The 24,736-nt window shown below is 50.6% G+C and overlaps 2 non-coding genes across 2 annotated transcripts; one reads left to right on the forward strand and one right to left on the reverse strand.

The window, feature by feature from the left end:
* Positions 1-220: 220 nt before the first annotated feature.
* On the forward strand, positions 221-295 carry Trnaq-cug (transfer RNA glutamine (anticodon CUG)). Its single transcript has one exon. It is a non-coding gene; the product is annotated as a tRNA-Gln (tRNA).
* Positions 296-650: 355 nt separating this feature from the next.
* Trnay-gua (transfer RNA tyrosine (anticodon GUA)) lies at positions 651-739 on the reverse strand. The gene is given in 2 exon segments: positions 651-686; positions 703-739. It is a non-coding gene; the product is annotated as a tRNA-Tyr (tRNA).
* Between the last annotated feature and the right edge of the window lie 23,997 nt (positions 740-24,736).

Here is a 24,736-nt window from a genome sequence, read left to right on the forward strand (position 1 = left end):
TGCTTTACGTCCGTCCCTGTCTTTCATTTCCACACACTGCTACTCAGCGCGGTCATATAGACGCACAGGAAATGCAGTCATCGGCTGCAACTGCAAACATTGCCCAGATTAAGTTTTATAATGCTCGATCGTGTCAATTAGGTTAAAAAATGCAAGTAGGAAGTGTCTGAAGTATGTCAGAGTACTGCTAAGTGTATTTACGAGTCCCATGCTCCTGTCTGGTTCCATGGTGTAACGGTTAGCACTCTGGACTCTGAATCCAGCGATCCGAGTTCGAATCTCGGTGGAACATTCGTTTAGTCTAAATTTTCTGTAATAAGCGTTTCTCGCCGAGCAAGTAGCAGCGATAGGCTCAGGGATTTAGTTTCTACGTTTGTGTAAAAAACGAGACGTCTGTGAAACTGTTGAATATTGGTGCGACTATGTGACCTATATAGCACATTAAACGAGTAATGCCTGTAAGAGCAAGCAATTTTACGGTAATTCGAAGAAATATCATTATCCTACGAAGGCTGAGAATCCCATGATTATCAACTAGCTATTATAAGCTGAGCAAATGAATTTCCTTTAAAATAGGTTTAAAACATAGGGAGGTTCTGACCGAGTGGGCATGCTCTGGAGCCTCTTTGCTCCTGAGATTAGAAAAACAGTCCTCTGGGCCGGATTTGAACCAGCGACCTATGGATAACTGTGAATCGCCCACTACAGTCCACCGCTCTACCAACTGAGCTACCAGAGGCTGTGCATGCTTTCTTATTCGTACTGATTGCTTTACGTCCGTCCCTGCATTTCATTTCCACACACTGCTACTCAGCGCGGTCATATAGACGCACAGGAAATGCAGTCATCGGCTGCAACTGCAAACATTGCCCAGATTAAGTTTTATAATGCTCGATCGTGTCAATTAGGTTAAAAAATGCAAGTAGGAAGTGTCTGAAGTATGTCAGAGTACTGCTAAGTGTATTTACGAGTCCCATGCTCCTGTCTGGTTCCATGGTATTCCGGCTCTAGCTGTCCGCGCGTTAGGACGTGTCCGCTGCTGCTCCGTGTACGTCAGTGGTGACGCCAAGTCCTGAGCTTTAGTTTGTTGCCGTTTGTGAATATCTGTGTTTGTACGTGTCTGGTGTTATTGTGCAAAGTTTCTGTGTGTTTTCGTCCGTGATAACGGTCGTGCTTTGGAGGAATTTCGGTTTATTACCGGGATCTCCTCGTAACTGAAGAAAAATGGCTGGAATTGTCCGGAAGAATACCCTGGTTTTCTCTTTCGAGAAGGAAACACGTGCAGTGCAACCTACAGCTTTGGAAATCCATGACTGGTTGACCGACGTAATTGGAGTAAGTTCTTTTCCGTACATACCACCCAATTAGATGCTGACAAATACTGTGTCTTAGTCAAATTTTTTAATCCTGTGGATGTTGAGAAGCTGTTGTTGAGGTGGGGTAGTGTTGCTGACTTTGTGCATAGAGATGGGTCTAAAAGTAGTGTTTCGATTCGGAGAGCGGATATCACGTATAAAACTGTAAGAGTGCTAAATATTCCTATTGAAGTAGATAATCAGCTGATTAAAGAGGCGCTTTCGAAATACGGGGAGATCCAGTCCATTGTCAACGAAAGGTGGTCCAAATTGTATAAATTACAGTGTTTCAATGGCATACGATCAGTAGAAATGGAAGTTAAAGCCAATATACCATCTTTTCTTTCTATTGCTGGTCATAAAGCGCATATCGTATATTTAGGGCAGGTCCAGACATGTAATATTTGTAATGAAACGGGTCATTTCCGTCAAGACTGTCCTCGCCGTGTCTATGTCCTTAAAAATAGCCTTACGCAGCGTCAGCGTCTAACGCTTAATGATGTCCTGCCTAACATTCATCAACCTCCCCCGGCCAGTAATGATGGAGCTAGTACTTCTGATGTAACTGCCGTAAATGTCGCTGATTTTCCTCCCTTGCATGTAATTACCGATCGCAGTTCTTCTACCCACGAATGCGATCTGCAAACTAAAAAGAGACCTTTAGACACAACTGAAGACTGTTCAGACGATGATACATCGCAGTCCAACCGTAAACAAAAGCAATGCAGTGAGGGTGCGGGTGAGGACGTAGACAGTAAACATGTGGCAGTGACGCCAGCAGCAGAGGCCCTCCCGCCGCCAGCTGCTGCTGCCACAGCGTTAGAACACATGGACGCGAAAACACTGGCTCCGATCACGGCGACACAGGAGTCGAGTTCTGAGGAACAGAAAGCGATGGATCGGACTCAGCCCTGCGAATCTACAGACCCACCGCACTCCCTTCCCGTTGCACCGATAGAGGTCGCGGAAGGAACTGAAACTGGAACTAGACTTAACAAACAGGACTGTGTCGAGGCCACCTCCGCCCAATCGGCGCAAGATGCGGATCACTCGCGGTCACACACTGCCACTGCAGAGGTTCAAAGACGCAGGATAAAACCTCAACCGAACCTCAAAGCATCTCGTAACGCCGATAAACAAAAACTCGGAAAAGAGGATGTGAAAGCCAAAAACGTATCATATGAAATAATTTCTGAAGTATCCCCCGAGAAAAACTCAAAGAAACTTGATGGTGCAAAACTCCACTGTAAAGATAAGTCTGACCTGGTAAAGAATCCGTTATTGAACTGACACAGCCAAGTCTCACTCGAGAAATGATACTGCTAAATGCCACCATGTTCCTGCACAATTTCGGTGACAACGGAATTACCAATATGCCAATTTCGTAGTTGACTGTTTTTAGTATAGTTTTTTTTTCTTTCTTCTTTTTCTTCTATTACCTCCAGGAGTAATTGTTACTTTTCTCTGACAGTAGGGATTTTTTGTCCTTATTTTCATAAGGAAGCTACATGTGCCAGGCATACACAATAACAACTATAAACATTAACAGGATTAAGTCAGAACCGAAGATTGCTGCTCTCAAGGATTTCCTTTACGAATCAGGAACTGACATTGCTTTGCTGCAAGAAGTCGTGATGCCTGACCTTAAAGTTGCAGGCTATGTAGAAATACTAAACATCTCCCTCGAAACAAAGGTGGGGACAGCAATTTTAATCCGGGAAGGGATCCCTGTAACTGATGTCGAGAGACTGGACTCGGGCAGAGCAATAGGAATTAACGTTTTTGACGTTACTATTATTAACCTGTATGCCCCGTCAGGGACCTCCAATAGACCGGAAAGGGCACATTTTTTTAGAGAAGAAATAATATATCTATTACGGAAAAACCCGCCAGAACTTTTAATTGGCGGCGATTTTAACTGTGTACTCAATAAAAAAGATCAGACTCCCAATTTTAATTGCTGTAACGAGTTGAAGCGGCTAGTCACGGATCTAAAACTCAGAGATACTTGGGAAATTAAATATCCCACTGTTGTTGCTTATACGTACATAGCTACACAGTCCTGTAGCAGGATTGATAGGATATATGTGTCACAAGGTATGGAAAGATCCTTAGTTAAAGTCGAGACGATTCCTGTATATTTCTCCGACCATTGCAGTATGCTGGCTTCTCTCAATTTAAGGGCACAACCAACTCGCCGTTTAAGAAGTCAGTGGAAGCTGAACGTATCTTTGTTACAGGACAATGAGTTAGCAGATGTTGTCCACGAAACGTGGAATATGTGCTTGCGCTCGGTAGATCGCTATGTGACTGTTACCGACTGGTGGTGCAACAGGGCAAAACCAAAACTGAGGAACGTTTTAATTCATTACAGTCTTCAACGATCCCGAGAACTCAAGAACACCATAGAGTTTTATTATGCAATGTTACGAAACTTGTATGACCAGGCGAGCATTTCCGGTATTCGTTTGGAAGACATTAAGAAAACTAAGGCCAAATTACTCCGTATTAAACAACAACAGCTGGAAGGACTAAAAGTAAAGTCAAAAGCCAAGACTGTGGTGTCACCGCTAGACACCACACTTACTAGGTGGTAACTTAAATCGGCCGCGGTCCTGTAGTACATGTCGGACCCGCGTGTCGCCACTGTGTGATCGCAAACCTAGCGCCACCACATGGCAGGTCTCGAGAGACTGAGGAGACCTCGCCCCAGTTGTACGGACAACATAGCTAGCGATTGGACGTGCTAAGCCTTGCTCTCATTTGCCGAGAGATAGACAGTAGAATAGCCCTCTGCTAAGTTAAATGGCGACCACCTAGCAAGGCGCCATTTGTATCCGTGCCTATAGCTTACTAATATTCAAGAGAGATGTATTCCAAGGACTAATTAAAAGTTGAGTAACAAGCATCTACGTACTTTTCTTCTTATTCATTTATAAGTCTCATGTTCCAGACTTCACGCCCGTCTGCGTTAGCAATTGCGTGCCCTATCGGCTACAACATTATTGGCGACGAGACAAAGAGTTTGTATTAATTCGTTTGTGTCATGGCTTCGCCACAATCTCCGGATGTACTGTCCGAATTTTTTCACTTGCAGAATCAGCAGACGCAGGCGTTATTGGAAGCCCTTGGACAGCTCGTCCAGGGTCAACGTGCGCTGCAAACCGATGCGGCAGCCGCCGCTTCTTCGCTACCGCTGCCACACAACGCTGTTGCACCTCCGTTTCGTAGCTTTGACGCAGCTCAAGAGTCGTGGACTGAGTGGTCCCGACAATTTGCCTTCCATCTAGCAGCCTACAGAATTCAAGGTAATGAGCGGCAGCCGTTTTTGCTTTCTTGTGTCGGTGTGTGCACCTACCGTGTGATAGTGAAGTTGTTTCCCCGGCGCGACGTAGCAACTCTGTCCTACGAAGAAATTTAGTCGGCGTTAGATGCCTATTTCAAAGAAACAGTAAATGTTGTTGCAAAACGGTATACGTTCTTTCGTACAAAACGTACGGCCGGTCAGACTAATAGGGAGTGGGTTGCAACTTTGCAAGGACTTACTAGGGAGTGTGCCTTTGAATGTGACTGTGGCCTTCCTTATTCAGACACTATGGTGCGTGATGCAATAGCACAGAACGTTTCTGATGTTCGCATACGGGAACAGATTTTGAAACTAGTAAATCCCTCCCTTCAACAAGTGATAGACATATTGGATAGGCAAGACACACTTGACTCTGCTCAAGGCTCATTTGAAACTTCGCCAGCAGTGTGTCACATTAACCGGCCCGCCGGGCCCGCTGCACGGGACGCTACGCGGCCCTCGGGCCCGTCACAGCGGCGGTAGCCTACCTTGCAAACACGTGCGCCGCGTAAGCAAGCAACTGTAGTGAAATCATGCCCGCGGTGTGCAGCTAGACATTCGCATGAAAATTGCCCGTCACGCCAAGCTATTTGCTTTTACTGTCAAAAGAAAGGACATGTTCAAAGTGTTTGCCAGAAAAAGCTTAGATCAGACAATCACAATAATTCCAGGCCCTTTGCTTCGCGCCGGAATCGAACCCAGGATAATCAGGCTCGTGGACCTTCGCCCATGGACATTCATGTAGTTCATTCCCACCCGTCCAGTGACACTTTAGCTAACAGTGACTGTGTTAGTCCCACAAACAGAGTGCGTCGACGTCGCCGAAAATCCCGTAAAGTCGCAAGTGCTTCTGTACCTGTATCAGTTCAAATTGCACGTGACAGTCGCTCTTGTCGTCAGCAGGACAATAAACTTTTTGTGGACTTAAACTTTGAAGGCAAAGTGATACCATTCCAGCTCGATACCGGAGCTGCAGTTTCATTGCTCAATCACGACACGTACAAACAACTGGGCAAACCGCCATTGCGTGCCGCAAATGTTAAGTTACATAGTTACTCTGGACAGCATATACCTGTGTTAGGACAGTGCAGCCTTCTTGCCCCCCCCAGGGGCTCAGCATTAATTTGCTGGGTACGGGCTTGGCGACCCCGGGGTTCCTGAGCTGGGGACTGGAAAGCGCCGCCAGTCCCCTGTCACCGTAAGCTCTGAGCATACATCAGCGACCACCGTGTGGCGCGGCGGTGGAACGTTGTGTGTCTCAGGGAATGGGGATCTTGGCTTGACCGCCCGGATCGCGAGGACGGAATAAACCTCTCTAAAAAACCCCTCAATCTCAAGGTGTGCTGCGCGCCGATGAGATGCATGGCTGTTGAGGTGGAACAGTCGTTAGCGGGCAACCTCTGGGGAGCCTGCCGCACCTCAGTTGTATAAGGCTTACCTAGGCACGCGGGGCTCTGTCTAGGTGGACTCCTAGTTCCCTAGCTGCTCGTGGGACCGAGATGGAACCCTCGAAGTTTTCTTCTTCTCCTCCTCCCAGCGGAAAGGGTGGGCCGCTGGTAGGTTCTAACACCCAATCTCACAAGAGGGCTCGTGTAGCCAGTCCTCCTGATTCAGGTAGTAACAGAATGCATGCTGCTTCGCAGAATGTGTTTCTTATAATTAAAAGAAAAGATGGGAGTTTCGACAAAGTTTCGCCATTTTACATCCAGAAAGGCTTAGAAGGTATTGCTGGTACATTAAAATCTGTAAAGCGCTTGCGAAATGGCACCTTGTTGGTTGAAACATCTAGCTTCCAGCAAGTCCAGAACCTTCAGAAGGCACAATTTCTTGGGGAGTTTGCGATTGACACTGAATTTCACAACACCTTGAACTACAGCAAGGGTGTTGTGACTTGCCGAGATCTCGTTGATATTCCCCTAGACGAACTGAAGGCTGAATGGTCGCGGGAAGGAATTGTCGACGTGCAACACGTTATGAAACGGGTGGATGGTGCTCTCATGAAATCTGACTCGTTCATCCTTACGTTTAACAGCACCAAATTGCCCGAGCATGTGAAGGCAGGTTTCCTACGTCTCAGTGTACGGCCTTATTACCCCAACCCCATGCGGTGTTTTAAATGCCAACGCTTTGGACACACTACTCTCGGCTGTAAAGGGGAAGCCACTTGTGGGAACTGTGGTAGAGCCGCCCATGAGGAAGTTGGTTGCTCCTCTCCTCCCAAGTGTGTCAACTGCTCTGGGGATCACCCTGTGTGGAGTAGGGAATGTAGAGTTTTCCTTGAGGAACGGAAGATCCAGGAACTTAAAACCACCAAACGCATCCCGTACGGTGAGGCAAAGAAAATTTACAAGTCCCTGCAGCCGCCCACGTTCGCTGCTTCCTTTTCTTCCGTTCTGAAACAGCCAGTCTTGAAAACTGATGCCGCTACACAAACGGAGGTTGCTACTGTCAGCACTAGCACCTGCGTTTGTCAATGTACGTGTGCTGCTGCTGTTCCTGTGAAGCCTGCTGCTCCTCCCCAGCCTTCTGACCAGGCCGTGGTAGCTGACATCATGGAACTTCCTGCCCCTTCGCAAGTCCAGTCTTGTGCAATGCCCAGCGCTGCTACACCCCCTACTGCTTCTGAGGTTTTGGCTCCACTGCCACCTCAGGCCAGAAAATCGAAGCCCAAACCAAAGGTGAAGACTCGACCGCTGAAGGAGACTGAAGTTCTACAGTCTGCTGATGTTGATGTCATTCTTTCTGACGTCTCTCTCGACTCCTCTTCAGAGGCGATGGAGGTTGATGTCAGACTGGGGCAATCATCTCGCCCCAAACCTGAGCCTCCACCTGTTGTGGGCTCTCCTCCCCGACAGAAAGTGAGACTGAAGGTCCTCCCACCCTGATCGATGGCTCCCATTATACAGTGGAACATGAATGGATTCCGGGCACATGTGGAGGAACTGCACCTCCTAGCACGGCAACGCCCCCTGTGCTTGTGTTTACAGGAAACACATCTAAAACCATCTGATGCTCCTGTACTCAGGGGCTATACGTTGTTTCGCAAAGATGACCTGACTGGAGACAGAGCCAAAGGCGGAGTCGCCGTGTTTGTCAACAATGACCACCACTCCTCTGCTCTCCCCCTGGATACTGACCTGCAAGCAGTTGCAGTTGAAATTCATTCCCGTCGAAGGCTTACTGTTTGCTCCCTTTATTTACCCCCTCTGGATGCAATGACCTTAGACGCTCTCACAGATCTTATCGACCAACTCCCCCGCCCCTTCCTCCTCCTGGGAGACTTCAATGCCCATCATGTCCTGTGGGGCTCCACTTCTCTTTGCACTCGAGGTCGAATTTTGGAGAGCCTCCTAACATCTCAAGTGTTGTGCATCCTCAACACGGGTACTCCAACACATTTCTCTGCCGCTACTGGGTCATTCTCAGCCATTGACCTATCTTTCTGCTCTCCCGCCCTCACCGACTCTGTTCACTGGGAGGTCATTGACGACCTTCATTCCAGCGATCACTTCCCCATCCGCATTCATCTCCTGGATGGTGTATTGCTGGAGCAGAGGCCGCCATCGTGGATGATTGGCAGGGCTAACTGGCCTCTGTTCACTCGGTTGGCTGTCTTTGAACGCCACAACAGCGTACAGGAATGGGTGGATCACATCACACTTGTGATCCATCATGCTGCTGACCTGTCCATACCACAGTCTTCTGGCCCTCCTAAGCGGCGCCTTGTGCCTTGGTGGACGGATGAGTGCCGTTCAGCCATCCGGGACAGGCGTGCGGCTCTTCGCCGATTTAAATGCCGCCCAACAGCAGTCAATCTTACCACCTTTCGCATCGCGAGAGCCAGGGCACGCCGTGTCATTAAAGAGAGCAAGAAAAGGTCATGGCAGGAGTTCCTGGACTCCATCAACCGTTCCACTTCTTCCACAAAAGTATGGGAAGCCATCCGGAGGATTTCCGGTAAACGCAGCCGTCTACCAATAGCTGCAGTCCTGAACCAGGGATGCCTCCAAACAACACCCAGAGCCATTGCTCAGACGCTGGCAGAGCATTTTGCACAAAGTACTGCCACTGCAACCCAGGATCCAGCATTTCGTCGCTACCGTGCGACTGTCGAACGAGCGAAGTTGGACTTTCGGTCGAACAGTTCTGAGGCCTACAACTCCCCTTTCTCCATGTGGGAACTTGAATCGGCACTTACTGCGACTTCTGACACTGCACCAGGTTACGACCGCATCCGGTACTCCATGCTTCGCCATCTGCCAGCGGCGTCAAAGGAAATCCTCCTCGAATGTTTTAATCTCATATGGCAGACAGGAGTGCTCCCCACCTCGTGGAGGGAGGCAATCCTCATCCCTCTCCTCAAACCAGGGAAGGAGCGCACATGTCCCAGTAGTTATCGTAGTATCGCCTTGACAAGCTGTGTCGGAAAGACCCTGGAACGGATGGTTAACCGTCGTCTGGTCTGGCTGCTAGAGACCAGGCAGCTCCTTAGCCCCTTTCAGTGTGGATTCCGAAAATTTCGGTCCACAGTCGACAACCTGACCCTCCTCGAGGCGGCTATTCAGCAGGCTTTCCTCCGTCGGCATCACTGTATCGGTATCTTCTTTGATATCAGTAAGGCATATGATACTACTTGGAGACACTGTATTCTTGCACAACTGCATCAATGGGGCTTTCGTGGCCGCCTCCCCATATTCATTCGGTCTTTCCTGTCTCTGCGGTTTTTTCGGACCCGCGTTGGTAACGCACTCTCTGACCGCTTTGAGCAAGAGAACGGTGTCCCCCAGGGCAGTGTTTTAAGCGTTACTCTCTTTGCCATAGCAATCAACAGTATAACGTCTACAGTGAGGAGTCCAGTACAGTGCTCCTTGTTTGTGGACGACTTTGCTGTTTTCTGTTCCTCCTCCAGTGTTGCATCCGCGAGCCGTCAATTGCAACTAACAGTGCGGCGGTTAGAGGAGTGGGCTGCAAAGACGGGTTTTCGGTTTTCTGCCGATAAGTGTGTTTGTGTTCATTTTAATCGTTCTCGTCGTCTTTTTACGTTGCCTGCCTTGCATATGGGGGATACTGTCCTACATTTTGGAGACACAGTGCGGTTTCTGGGCCTCATTTTTGACTCCAAGTTGTCATGGTTGCCACACCTACGCGACTTGAAAGCCAGAACGCTGAAGGCACTGAACATCCTCAAGTGCCTCAGCCACAGGTCTTGGGGAGCGGACAGGGCGCGTCTCCTTCAGTTTTATCGAGCTTTTGTGCGCTCACGGCTGGACTATGGGTGCACAGTATATGGGTCAGCGAGGCCGTCTTATTTGCGGATCCTTGACGCTGTTCACCATGCTGGGATTCGACTGGCCACGGGTGCTTATCGGACCAGTCCCGTACCCAGCCTCTGTGCTGAGGCTGGTGAACCGCCACTTACCATCCGGCGGCAGCTCCTGCTGGTGCGCCAAGCTTGTAAGTTTCTTGCAGCTCCCAGCTCGCCTTCTCACCGTCTTGTTGCCCATCCACCTCTGGACCGCCTTTTTTCCCGCCGTCCCCGGGCTACGTTGCCGTTTGGGGTGAGAGTACAACGTGTGCTTGAGTCCCTCGGTGTGGAGTCTGTACAACCCCAAATCCTGGGTTTTAACCGTCTGCCACCCTGGTTACTGAAGAGGCCACGTGTGATTTTCGATTTATTGCAGTACAAGAGAGATTGCACTCCCGCCACCGTTTTTAATGCAGCATTTTCTGCTATTTTATCCGAGCACCACGACTATGTAGCTGTTTTTACGGATGGGTCGAAACAAGGGGATTCCGTTGGTTGCTCAGTTGTTTTTCCGGATCGTGTCCTCAAGGTCCGACTGCCTCAGACTTTTACTGTCTTTGATGCAGAATTGTCTGCGATCTTGCGGGCGCTGGAGCAGATGAGACGTTCTTCCTCTCCTAAATTTCTTGTCTGTTCCGATTCACTCAGTGCCCTTCAATCATTGCACCATTTGTATCCGGCAGATAAAGTAGTCCAGACCATCCAGGATGCCCTCCTCCGACTACAGCGACTGGGGAAGGTTGTAGCTTTCTGCTGGGTTCCGGGGCATGTCGGCATTGCTGGGAATGAAAGGGCAGATCTCGCAGCCAAGGAGGCGTGTCTTGATCCACACGTATCTCAGTGTGCTATCCCCTTGCACGCACTTACCTCGCTGGTGAGCTCCCGAGTCATGTGTCGGTGGGAGGATGAGTGGCTGGAAGTGACTGACAATAAGCTCCGTCTAGTCAAGCCCACAACGCGTGTGTGGTGTACTTCCTTTCAGCCCCATCGACGGGACGAGGTTCTCCTCACTCGGCTTCGAATAGGCCACAGCCCTATGACGCATGGCTTCCTGCTCCGGCGAGAAGACCCTCCATTGTGTGGTGCTTGCGGCGTCCAGATCACTGTGCGCCACGTTTTACTGGATTGCGTTTTATTTTCTGACCAGCGGGCCGCGGCTGACTTGCCAGCGGACCTGCCAACTCTTTTAGGCAACACTCGGACGAATGTGGTTAAAGTTTTAAAGTTCTGTGCCATGTCACATGTTTTTACAAAGATTTTAGGGGGAGGATTTTAATTTGCTCACTGTGTGACAAGCTCGCCCATATTTTATGTAAGTGGCCAGCCAATGACAATTTCCTGTGCCGTTCTTGTTGCTATGTTTTCCCTTTCCTTAGGTTTTACATTCTTATGTAGTCTTTTCCCTCTTTTTCTACTTTCTTTGAGTGTGTTTTTTCAGTTTTATTAGGTCTCTCCACATTCGTTCCTTTTCATGTGTGTCAGGGCGCTGATGACCTCGATGTTGAGCGCCCATAAACCCCAACACACACACACACACACGCCTTCTTGCCACATACAAGGTGATGTGTCGGCAGCTGGGCCAACACCTTGTAGATCGAAGTGGCTGAAAGTGCACGCTAAACTAACGCAGACGGGCGTGAAGTACTGGAACATGAGACTTATTAATGAATAAGAAGAACAGTACGTAGCTGGAATAATATACTTAACTTTATTCTCTTGTTGGAATACATCTCTTGAATAGTAGTAAGCTATAAGCACTGATACAAATGGCGCCTTGCTAGGTAGTAGCTATGGAATAAGCTGAAGGCTATTCTATCAGTCTCTCGGCAAATGAGAGGAAGACTTGGTAGGTCTGGTCGCAAGCTATGTCGTCCGTACAACTGGGGCGAGGTCTAGTCCGTGTCTTCTGACCTGCCATGTGGTGGCGCTAGGTTTGCGATTACACAGTGGCGACACGCGGGTCCGACATGTACTACAGGACCGCGGCCGATTTAAGTTACCACCTAGCAAGTGTGGTGTCTAGCGGTGACACCACACAAGGGACAGACAAAACTTGTATCATTTTACGTTCTTCGTTCTACTTCTGCAGTGAACTTGTTTGGTTTAGATTTATTTCAATTGTTTAATTTGTCTATAGTAAATCAGGTCCTATCAGTGAATCAGACTGTGCCTTCCGCCAGTGTTTCTAGTCTTTGTGAAGAATTTGCAGACATTTTTGCACCGGGCCTTGGTTGCGCTAAGGACTATGAAGCGCATTTGGAACTGAAAGAAAACGCACAACCGAAATTTTTCAGAGCGCGCAATGTTCCCCACGCATTGCGTGATGAGGTCGCAAGAACATTACACGATTTAGTATCACAAGGTGTAATTGAACGTGTGCAGGCTTCTCTCTGGGCCTCACCCTTAGTAATTTTACCAAAACCTTCCGGAAAATTGAGACTTTGTGTGGACTTCAAGGCAAATGTGAATCCTCAACTTGTGACTGCTACTTTTCCTTTGCCCCGCCCGGAAGATCTTTTTGACAAACTGTGCCCGGGAAAATATTTTTCCCAATTGGATCTAGCAGATGCGTACTTGCAAATACCTGTGGACGAAGAATCCCAGCGCGTCTTAGTGGTTAACACGCATCTTGGCTTGTATCGCTTCAAAAGACTACCGTTCGGGTGTGCATCCGCCCCTGCTTTGTTTCAGCAATATTTACAAACTGTTTGTGCGTCGGTCCCTACTGCTGCGAACTATCTGGACGATATTGTGATCTCAGGAAAGACAGAAGCCGAACATTTGCAAAATCTCCGAACATTATTTCAGGTCTTGCGTCAGAATGGTCTTCGCTTGAGGAAGGACAAATGTGTGTTTTTTGCTCGGGACTTACCCTACATGGGGCATGTCATAAATGCCCAAGGTATACATCCGAGTCCAGAGCACCTCCGTGCCATACAGGAGTTGCCTTCGCCACGGGATGTTAAACAACTACAGAGTGTGCTGGGTAAAATTAATTATTATGCAAAGTTTGTGCGCAATGCTTCTTCCATTTCAGCTCCGCTTCATCGCTTACGCCGTAAAGGTGTTCCGTTCGTCTGGACGACGGAATGCGAACGCGCCTTTCGCCAGTTGAAATCGGCGTTACTTTCAAATACGTGCCTTACGCCATTCGATCCCCAGAAACCCCTTTTGTTGATGGTAGATGCATCGGATTTCGGGATCGGTGCTGTGCTTGCGCACAAGGATGGCTCGCATGATCGCCCTATTGCCTTTGCGTCCAAATTGCTCTCATCTGCGCAAAGAATTTATTCACAGATAGAGAAAGAAGCTTTAGCTCTCGTGTTTGGTGTTACAAAGTTTCACGATTTCTTGTATGGTCGTCACTTTACAATCATCACGGACCACAAACCTTTGACATCGCTTTTTCATCCGAACAAGCCTGTACCTCCACGTACAGCGCAGAAATTCATTCGCTGGTCACTTTTTCTCTCGCAGTACCGCTACAATATCTTGTATCGGTCCACTGCTCCCCCCTGCGGGTTCGGGGGTTAGAATAGGCCCGCGGTATTCCTGCCTGTCGTAAGAGGCGACTAAAAGGAGTCTCACATGTTTCGGCCTTACGTGATGGTCCCCTCTCGGGTTTGACCTCCATATTTCTAAATTATTCCGAAGAGCGAGCCAATTGGGGAAGGGCGCCTTACATGGTGCACTGTATCCGTCGTGCAATTAGACCTTTAGCCGGATTTCTCGTCGTTGCAATGATGTCCCGCTCGTTTTCGATCTCTTGGGCGATTACCACGCTGCACTCTGCAGTGTTTCTTTTAACTGCGACGACGACGTTGGACATTTTGCACCTAAGATCCAGCACGGTAGCCAGTCCGTTGTGGTGGGGCCGCCATGTACCCTCTTGGTTGTAGCCCCCTGACAACACAGGGATCGCTCTACTGATGCCTGCGCCGTTAACTCCCCACGTATGCCAAGGAGTAGATGCCCATCTCCCTGGGGCATCGGGACTCCCGGCAATGGCCATCCTGCCAGGTGGCTATTGCTGCGGCTGGGTGGCGCCCGTGGGGAGGGCCCTTGGTCGGAGTAGGTGGCATCGGGGCGGATGACCCGCAATGAAGCGTGGTACTTCATCTCTAGCTGGTGGGCCTCCACCAGCAGTCTCTAAGCGATCGAGGTCTAACCTCAACGGCAGGAAATGCGATCCGCGATCCTTTCCCTCCCTGGCCACTCCATGGGAGGAACGTATGGCAAAAGAAGTCGGTGGAGAATATTCACCCCGGTTCCTTGTGTGCACGCGAGTCGATGGAGAATCGTTTATGTCAACTAAGCCCCAGTTTTTTGTGGAGCATTTAGAGGACAAGTTCGGGGAGGTGGAGGGCTTGTCAAAGATGCGCTCTGGTTCTGTGCTCATCAAAACGGCATCCTCTGCCCAGTCACGGAGGTTGCTCACTTGTGACAAGTTGGGGGATGTTTCAGTTAGCATCACGCCGCATAAGAGTCTCAACATGGTCCAGGGTATTATATTCCACAGGGATCTTCTTCTGCAGTCCGACGATGAATTACGCGCCAACCTCGAACGACGCGGTGTTCACTTCGTCCGGCGCGTCCATCGGGGTCCGAGGGATAATCAGGTAGCCACCGGTGCCTTCATCTTGGCCTTCGAGGGTGATACGTTACCGGAAAAGGTCAAGGTGATGGTCTACCGATGTGACGTCAAGCCCTATATCCCTCCCCCGATGCGGTGCTTCAAGTGCTGGAAGTTCGGCCATATGTCTTCCCGCTGCACTTCCAGCCTCACATGTCGAGATTGCGGACGCCCATCTCATCCCGATACTCCATGTGCCCCGCCTCCTATCTGTGTTAACTGCGGAGAACACCATTCCCCCTGCTCGTCGGACTGTCGGATCTTCCAGAAGGAAAGGAAGATAATGGAATATAAGACCCTGGACCGCCTGACCTACACCGAGGCACGGCGGAAGTTTGAAAGGCTACACCCTGTGCCCATGCCGTCCACCTATGCTGCTGCTGCAACACCTGTTCGCACTTCTTCAGTGCCGTCCCCAACAGTTCGAACTCAGCTCTGTCAGCCCTCACCGGCCCCCTCGGTTGTGGGGGGCACTTCACTCCCTGTTGCTCCTGCTCCATCTACTTCAGGAGCAACACCACCCCAACCACCGGGGACATCTGTTCCCCCTTCACAGCCGGAGAAGCGTGGGCCTTCTTCGGCTCCTCTCGCCCGGAAGGGGTCCCTTGGGGCCCTCCCATCCCAGGCTTTGCACAGTGCCAAAGCGGACACTCGCCAGTCTGCCAAAAAACCACCGGTCGCTGGTTGTAGGGCGTCGCGGTCGTCTTCAGTCCCTGAGACTGACCCAGTGACGCCCTCCCAGCCAGAACCACCAAAGGCACAGCGAGCAAAGCAGTCAAAGAAAAAGGCTCCCAAGAATCCTGAAATTGCGGTGGCACCTGTCCCACCGCACCCTTCTCCCTCTGCGTCCGAAGATGAGGTGGAGATTCTGGCGTCCGCTGAGGACCTCGATCTCGGCGGTCCCTCAGACGCCATGAATAGCACTAGCGTGGGTGCTCAGTCGGAGGCAGCAGGTGATCTGGCGGCGTAATCTGCCTTCCCAGTCCCGTCACGCCTTTCCCAGCCATGGACAACACCATCCTCCAGTGGAACTGCAGCGGTTTCTTCCACCATCTAGCTGAGCTCCGCCAGCTTATCAGCCTTCATCCTTTCCTTTGCATTGCTCTGCAGGAAACTTGGTTTCCAGCAATGCGAACCCCCGCCCTCCGTGGCTATCGGGGTTATTTTAAGAACCGGGCAACTTATGAAAGGGTGTCTGGTGGCGTCTGCATATATGTCGCTCACACTCTGCACAGCGAGTCTGTCCCTCTCCAAACACCTTTAGAGGCTGTCGCTGTACGGGTGTGGACGCCACAGGCTATTACCGTCTGCAGTATCTACCTTCCACCGGATGGTGCTGTCTCGCAGTATGTCCTGGCTGCTCTGATAACCCAACTGCCGCCACCTTTCATGTTGTTGGGCGATTTCAATGCCCACAACCCTCTATGGGGTGGGACTGTCTCCGATGGCCGCGGTCGTGCCGTGGAGCATTTATTGGCTCAGCTCGACCTTAGCCTCTTGAACACCGGTGCTCCCACACATTTCAGTGTGGCCCATGGCTCGTTCTCCGCCATCGATCTCTCTCTTTGCACCCCCGGACTTGTCCCATCCCTCCACTGGAGGGTGCATCCTGACCTGTGTGGCAGTGACCATTTTCCCATCTATTTGTCACTGCCCCAGTGTCATTCTTCTGGGCGTCTGCCACGCTGGGCCCTCCACAGAGCTGACTGGCCGCGTTTTACTTCCGCGGCAACCGTTGAGTGTCCCCCGCAGGGTGACATTGACGAGGTGGTCCGTGTCTTCACCACGTCCATCATTTCGGCAGCCGAGGCTGCCATCCCCCGCTCTTCTGGACTCCCTCGGAGGAAGGCTGTACCCTGGTGGTCGCCGGAGATTGCTGAGGCTATTCGCGACCGTAGGCGGGCCCTCCAGCGTCATAGGCGGCACCCGTCTCTCGAGACCCTCATCGCCTTTAAGAGGCTACGTGCCTTCGCCCGACGTCTGATTACACGGCGTAAGCAAGAGTGCTGGGAGCAGTATGTCTCATCGTTGGGCTCCCGTGTCTCCCCCTCGCTGGTGTGGTCCCGGATACGGCGGATTTATGGACACCAGACCACTTTCGGTGTCCCTGGGATCTCCTTGGACGGCGCTGTATGCACGGACGCTGCCGCCATTGCTGAACGGCTTGCCGCGCACTTTGCTCAGAGCTCTGCGACTGCATCTTATCCCCCCGCCTTTCGCTCTCTAAAGGAGCGAGCCGAGCGGACGCCGCTCTCATTTCACACGCGTCGTTCTGAAACATACAATGCCCCTTTCAGCGAGAGGGAATTCCTCGCTGCTCTCGCCGATTGCCCTGATACAGCACCAGGCCCAGACTGCATCCACGCGCAGATGCTGAAGCATCTCTCCAGGGACTGCCAGAGACACATTCTCGCGATATTTAATCGCATTTGGAGCGAAGGTGTGTTCCCGTCGCAATGGCGAGAGGGTGTTATTGTCCCCATCTTGAAGCCCGGTGCGGACCCACTGGCGGTGGACAGCTATCGTCCCATTACCCTCACCAACGTTTTGTGCAAATTGCTCGAACGTATGGTGGGGCGGCGTTTGTGTTGGGTCCTTGAGTCGCGCGGTCTCCTCACTCCATCCCAGGGTGGCTTCCGTCGGGGCCGGTCTGCAGTGGACAATTTGGTGCGGCTGGAATCAGCTGTCCGTACGGCCTTTGCCCGACGTCAGCATCTCGTTGCTGTATTTTTCGATCTGCGGAAAGCGTATGACACCACATGGAGGCATCACATCCTCGCCACGTTGCATGAGTGGGGTCTTCGTGGTCAGCTCCCGGCTTTTCTTCAAAGCTTTTTATTGCGCCGCTCTTTCCGGGTGCAAGTCGGTGCCACCTCTAGTTCCTCTTATATACAGGAAAATGGGGTCCCGCAGGGCTCAGTGTTGAGCGTCTACTTATTTCTGGTGGCTATTAATGGTCTGGCTGCAGCAGTGGGGTCGTCGGTGTCTCCTTCTTTGTATGCCGACGACTTCTGCATCTCATTTAGCTCCACGACTACGGGAGTCGCCGAACGCCGGCTGCAAGTCGCCATTCGCAAGGCAGCCTCGTGGGCTCTGACTCACGGTTTTCAGTTCTCTGCAGCCAAGACTCGAGTTATGCACTTCTGCAGGCGTCGGACGGTCCACCCTCATCCTGAACTTTACCTCGACGGCCACCTGCTTGAGGTGGTGGACACTTGCCGCTTCTTGGGACTCGTGTTTGATGCCCGGCTCACATGGGTTCCTCATATTACTCAGCTGAAGCAAAAATGCTGGCGGCACCTCAACGCCCTCCGCTGCCTTAGCCACACGTCTTGGGGTGCAGATCGCTGCACGCTGCTGCGGTTGTACAGAGCCCTTGTGCAGTCCCGGCTTGATTATGGGAGCCTGGCCTATGGGTCTGCGTCCCCCTCAGTGTTGAAGTTGTTAGACCCCGTACACCACTGTGGGGTTAGGCTTGCCACTGGCGCTTTTCGCACCAGCCCCGTGGATAGTCTACTGGTGGAGGCCGGGGTTCCCCCGCTGCGGATTCGCCGCCATCGTCTGCTCGTCGACTATGCTGTCCACGTTCATTGCTCGCCAGACCATCCCAATCGTCGCCTGCTTTTCCCTGCTATGGTCCTCCATCTGCCCGAACGGCGACCTAGGTCTGGGCTTTCCATAGCTGTCCGTGTCCAGTCCCTGCTGTCAGACCTGGGGTCATTCCCTCTTCTGCCTCCCTTCCGGGTCCGTACACCTACGCCTCCCTGGTGTTTGTCCCGGCCGTCCGTCCGTCTGGATTTGGCACAGGGACCTAAGGACTCGGTTCCGCCTGTGGTCCTCCGTCGCCGTTTTCTTGCGCTCCTCGAATCATTTCCGGGCTGTGAGCCTGTCTACACGGATGGTTCCCTGGTTGATGGTCGCACTGCCTACGCTTTTGCTCACGCTGCCCATGTTGAGCAACGCTCCTTGCCGGCTGGCTGCAGTATTTTTACTGCAGAGCTGGTGGCAATCATGCGCGCTCTTGAGCATCTGCGTTCCTGCTCAGGTGGGTCCATCGTCATCTGCAGTGACTCCCTGAGCAGCCTTCAGGCCATCGACCGCTGCTATCCCTCCTCTCCTCTGGTGTCCTCCATACAGGAGTCTGTTTCCGCCATTGCCCGTTCTGGTCGTTCGGTGGTCTTGGTTTGGACGCCCGGTCATGTTGGCATCCCAGGGAACGAACGTGTCGACAGGCTGGCTAAAGGGGCGATCGACGCCCCGGCTTTGGAGGTCGGCCTTACGGCTCGCGACCAGCAGATGGTGTTGCGCCGTAAGCTGATTGGGATGTGGGCTGCTGAGTGGCGTGGCATGACAGCCCCGAATAAACTGCGGGCTGTCAAGGAGACGACCGCCGTGTGGCGTTCCTCCCTGCGGGCTTCTCGCAGGGACTCGGTGGTCCTGTGTCGGCTGCGCATCGGCCATACGTACCTGACGCACGGCCATCTCTTGCGTCAGGAGGATCCCCCCCTGTGTCAGTGTGGGTCCCGGCTGACGGTCGGCCACATTTTGCTGGAGTGTCCTCGACTGCGCACACTCCGGCAATCTTTTAATCTCCCGGGCACTTTGGCTTTGGTTTTATCTGACGATGCCTCCATGGCTGATAAAGTTTTAAATTTTATCCGTGGTAGTCCGTTTTATGGTTCGATTTAGGGAGGTCCTGCACCTTTCCCTTTCTGTGTCTTTTGTCCTTGTGCCTGTTGCTGTTCTGGTGTGCCGTGAGATTGTTGACTCTTTCCCTTTTTTGTTGTCGTGGTCAGTCAACCAGTCTCCGGCCATCTTCTTCTCTTCTATTTCTTTTTGTCTGGTGTTCGTCCGTACTCTTCTTTTCTGTAGTGTTCGTTGCCTAATTTGTGTTCTTTAGCACCTGGGGGGGGCAGTCTCCTTCCCCCTTGGGGTTTTATCTGCTCTGCGACTTTGTCTCGCTTGTTTTTGGAATGGGGGACTGATGACCTTCGCTGTTTAGTCCCCCTTACACATCCCAACCACCACCACCACCACCACCGGTCCACTGCTAAGCACGGAAACGCTGATGCGTTGTCCCGTTTGCCTGTTGCTGAGGATACAGCATTCGATTCTTCCGAACTTGCTTGCATGTTCATTGATTCGGAAACCGATGACGTGGTCGAATCGTTTCCGATTGATTTTCGTCGTGTAGCTACAGCCACAGCTGCTGACCCTGTCCTTGCTACTGTTTTGCGTTTTGTTGCTACGCAATGGCCCTTGTCGAAGTCACGGATCGAGGATCCTTTGGTTCGTCGTTTTTTTGCTCACAAGGAGAGACTTTTTGTCCGACGTGGTGTTTTGTTGTTGCGTTCCGATAATGATCAGTCCCGAGTCGTGGTCCCACGTTCGTTGCAGTCCTCTGTCTTAAAGCTTCTTCACCAAGGACATTGGGGTATAGTGCGTACGAAACAACTTGCTCGTCAGCACTGTACTTGGTTCGGAATCGATGCTGCGATTACGAATATGTGCTCTTCTTGCGTGGCGTGTGCCGAACAGCAATCCGCACCGCCGCGGCAATTCTTTGCCTGGCCGAAAGCCACTTCCCCTTGGCAACGCTTACACATCGATTTTGCTGGTCCATTTTGGAATGCTCGATGGTTGGTTGTGGTCGATGCTTTCAGTAATTTTCCTTTTGTTGTCCGGATGTCTTCCACGACGTCTTCTGCCACAATCCAAGCCTTGTCTGCTATCTTTTGCATTGAAGGTCTTCCGCAGACTATTGTTTCCGACAATGGCCCACAATTCATGTCCGCTGAATTTCAGTCATTCTGCAAGGCCAATGGTATTCAACATCTGACATCTGCGCCGTTTTCGCCACAGTCACACGGTGCCGCTGAACGATTGGTCAGGATTTTCAAGTCACAGATGTTGAAGTTGAAAGAGTCGCATTCTCGGGAGGACGCGTTGTTGCTCTTTTTGTCTTCGTATCGCTCTCAGCCCCGCGATGGTCGCTCGCCGGCTGAATTGCTCCATGGTCGTTCTCATCGCACCTTGATGTCTTTGCTGCATCCGCCACATCAGGTTCCTGTGCAGCGGCAGACTCCTGCTTTTGCTCCTGGCGACGTTGTCTATTATCGCACCTATCGCGGTTCACAGCGTTGGCTCGCAGGGCGCATTCTTCGCTGCCTCGGCCGCGCGATGTATTTGATTTTGGGGGCCTCTGGTGAGGTGCGTCGGCATCTCAATCAGCTGCGCCTCTGTCGTCGCCTGGGTTCTGCCGCTCCCCGTCTGCTTTCAGCGACGGTGCCGTCAGGTCAGCGCCCTGGGGACCCATCTACTGGCTCGCCTCATCCCCAGGTGTTACCGACGCTGCCTTCCATTTTGCCTCGTGGCGACGCGCCGCCACCGCCGCAGCAGCCGCCGCCGGCGCCGCTCGCAGTGGACGCGTCGCTGCAACCGCCACGCGCCTCCCTGGGTCACGAGCCGCCGCTCGCTTCCCGTGCCCAGCCGTCCTCCGCCATGGACCTCTTGCCAGCTCCGGACCAGATGTCGTCATCGCGCGTCGGATTCCCCGACGCAATGGAGGTTGACCCTTCGGCCCCTCCTGTCTCATTACGGGCGCATACACCGCATGTTGACGTGCACCCTGGACTAGGTTTTCAGGCGTTTCCTAGCTCCCCTCGGACCGAATGGCCGGGTGCGGGTGGCACAGCCTCGCCTGTTGTTAGGCTCCCCACCTCATCGCATACGTCAACATGCGGTCCTCCCCACGGCGGGCGGAAGCCTTATCTCACGACCGTTCGCCGATTTGCGGGGGAGGAGTGTGGTGTCACCGCTAGACACCACACTTACTAGGTGGTCCTGTAGTACATGTCGGACCCGCGTGTCGCCACTGTGTGATCGCAAACCTAGCGCCACCACATGGCAGGTCTCGAGAGACTGAGGAGACCTCGCCCCAGTTGTACGGACAACATAGCTAGCGATTGGACGTGCTAAGCCTTGCTCTCATTTGCCGAGAGATAGACAGTAGAATAGCCCTCTGCTAAGTTAAATGGCGACCACCTAGCAAGGCGCCATTTGTATCAGTGCCTATAGCTTACTAATATTCAAGAGAGATGTATTCCAAGGACTAATTAAAAGTTAAGTAACAAGCATCTACGTACTTTTCTTCTTATTCATTTATAAGTCTCATGTTCCAGACTTCACGCCCGTCTGCGTTAGCAATTGCGTGCCCTATCGGCTACAGCATTGTGTCTAGGCTGTATGGTCTAGACACATTAAAGACATTATCAGAGGACGAAACTACTTCCTTGTATCACCTCTTGGGACACGCCAAATACAGGAGACGAACCTTTCTTGATGAGATCCAGACTTCGACCGGTCTGACCATTACTTCTCAGAAAGAGATTGTCAACGAGGTTTACAAGTATTACCACAATCTATATTCAGCCAGTCCGTTATGCGAAGAATCCTTCGAAGAATTTCTTGGCAGCATAGTTCCTCAGCTGTCAGAAGAGGAAAATGAAGGACTTCTTACTGATTTGACTGAAGAGGAACTCCACGAAACCGTCCGCAAGTCTCCTTTACAAAAGTCACCGGGGCCGGATGGGTTGCCCGTTGAATTTTATCTACGATACTGGTCACTCATAGGAGCACAGTTCACTCAAATGGCAAACGAGATTATCCAAGGAAAACCACTACCTGATGCTATGAAAGAATGCACAATAGTACTAGTTCCAAAGACAACTTCGAAGCGAAATCTAAACAACTTTCGCCCTATTTCGTTGCTTAACTCCGACTATAAAATCATAGCTAGAATGTTAAATAACAGACTTTCACTTTTAGCCAAAAAAATAGTAAGTCAACATCAGTCATGTGTACCTGGCAGGACTATTTTCAAAAGTATTGCGGAATACAGGGACTTAATTGCCATCAGTTCAGTGACGAACATCAAATGTGCCATTTGTTTTATTGATTTTCACAAAGCCTTCGACCGTGTGGATCACAGGTTCCTTCTTACAACAATGAGAAAAATCGGCTTTGACGAACGAGCTCTCAGTGTGGTTAAGAACGTTGCGTTGGGAATCAGCGCAAGTATCTCTGTCAACTGCCAAAGAACTAAGCAGATTCAGATACGGCGTGGCGTTCCTCAGGGCAGCCCGCTTTCCATGCTTCTATTCGTCTTTTCCTTGGAGCCGCTACTCCGCAGTCTCCACGCCAATCTAACAGGTATTACGTTAGCAGGTCACAAAACAGTCACAAATGCATACGCTGATGATGTAGGCGTCGTATTACGGAACGTCGATGACATTTCCAAATTAGAACTGCTCCTTAAAAAGTACTGCAGCGTGTCGGGAGCCACCACCAATGCCAATAAGAGCAGATTTCTAAACCTGCGGGGTTTTCAACACGTAACTGTCACTTGGGCAACACCGGTCGCTCAGTGCAAATCACTTGGGACGACTCTGACTACGTGTCCACTAAAAATGGCAGCCCTAAATTGGAAAACTACATCCGGATATATTCAAGGAGCCATCAGAGAAAACCTGCCCCGAACTTTAAATCAGTATCAGAGAATTCATTTAGTTAATAATTGCCTTTTATCAAAAGCTTATTATACTGCGCAACTCTTTCCACTTCCCACCATGATCGCTGGAAAGATAATGTCAATCGTCACTAACTACCTATGGCGAGGTGAAGTGTTTAGAGTGACTGGGAGAACAGCTACCCTAGATCCCAGCAATGGAGGTCTGGGATTAACTGACATTAAGAACAAGGCCTCTGCTCTTTTCCTCAAACGGACCACTAGTCTTCTTAATGAAAACGCTACAAGCATTACAACTAAGCTATTTGAAATTCTTAGACCTGCAAGTCTCCACGCGCCAGTTGATGTGCACAAAATCAATCCCCGTCTTCGTCATGTGCGTACATTTTTCGTCGATCTGAGTTATATCAATAGCGAAATAACCAATTCGCGGCAGTTAACGGCCCGAGCAATTATGTGTCTCAGAAAGAAAAATGAAGGGAAGAATAAAATAGAAGAAAAATATCCGTATTACGATTGGGCAACTATATGGAAGAATATCAACCTGCGTGGTCTCTCCTCCGACGCCAAAACATCATGGTACAAATCGGTCGACAATATAGTTAGCACCAGCGAACGATTGCACTCCATCGGGATTAGCCAAACAAACCTTTGTCTCAAATGTAATCTCCTCGATACCACAGTCCACAGATTCACGTGTGCTGGGCATATGGACAACTGGAAATGGTTGAGAGACCAATTGGCTTTCCTGACAAGATCACCCACCGACAATTTTCAGCCTCTGATACTTCTCCGGCCACAGATACAATATTTCCCTGCCACCAAAAATAACTCAATTCATTGGTTAATGGGAACATACGTTAGCTATGTCGTTAATAACTTAGGGACCGACAATATCATTGATTTTCATATGTACCTGAAAAATGAATATGATAGAATAGTTAAATATCCAGGCCATAAGAAGACGTATGGCAACATGCTCAAAATTGTCTTCGAGCGACTGGGAATCGGATGACAGCGAAGAGCAAACAAAAGACTTTCTTTTATACAACAATAATCGGAGAAGCAAAGAACACTATGTGATTCAGTTCATCTTTAAATTTAAGCACCGCATTTAAGTCGCAACAAATGAAGGGAGTCCCGAAATTTTTTCCCACATTTATTAAGAGAAGAAATTCATTTATTTAACGATTGTCATCAATCAGCACTTAAATTCAAATTCTTTTTTTTTTCAATTATGAAGCCTAGCCGAGATGGCAATTTATAATTAAAAATACAAAGCGCGCAACAAATGGAAATTCTGCAATTAGGTGACGGATGAGGGGCGGCATTGAGGCCAGGCCTCAGCATTTTTTGACCCCTGCCCTCATTGCCGACGCTTATCTGACACTGAAAGCTTTAAATTAAAAATAAAAAAAAGGCGCTGGAAAAAAAAGTGAAAAAAAAAGTGGCTAGGATACCTGGCTCTCACCCAGGAGGCCCGGGTTCGATTCCCGGTACCGGACGTGAAGTGCGCGTTTTTGTTGCTCCTCTTATGCGACTTGGCTCGAAGAAGAAAAAAAAAAAAAAA

The sequence above is a fragment of the Schistocerca nitens genome, chromosome 2, assembly GCF_023898315.1.
Source record: "Schistocerca nitens isolate TAMUIC-IGC-003100 chromosome 2, iqSchNite1.1, whole genome shotgun sequence".
Lineage (NCBI taxonomy): Eukaryota > Metazoa > Arthropoda > Insecta > Orthoptera > Acrididae > Schistocerca > Schistocerca nitens.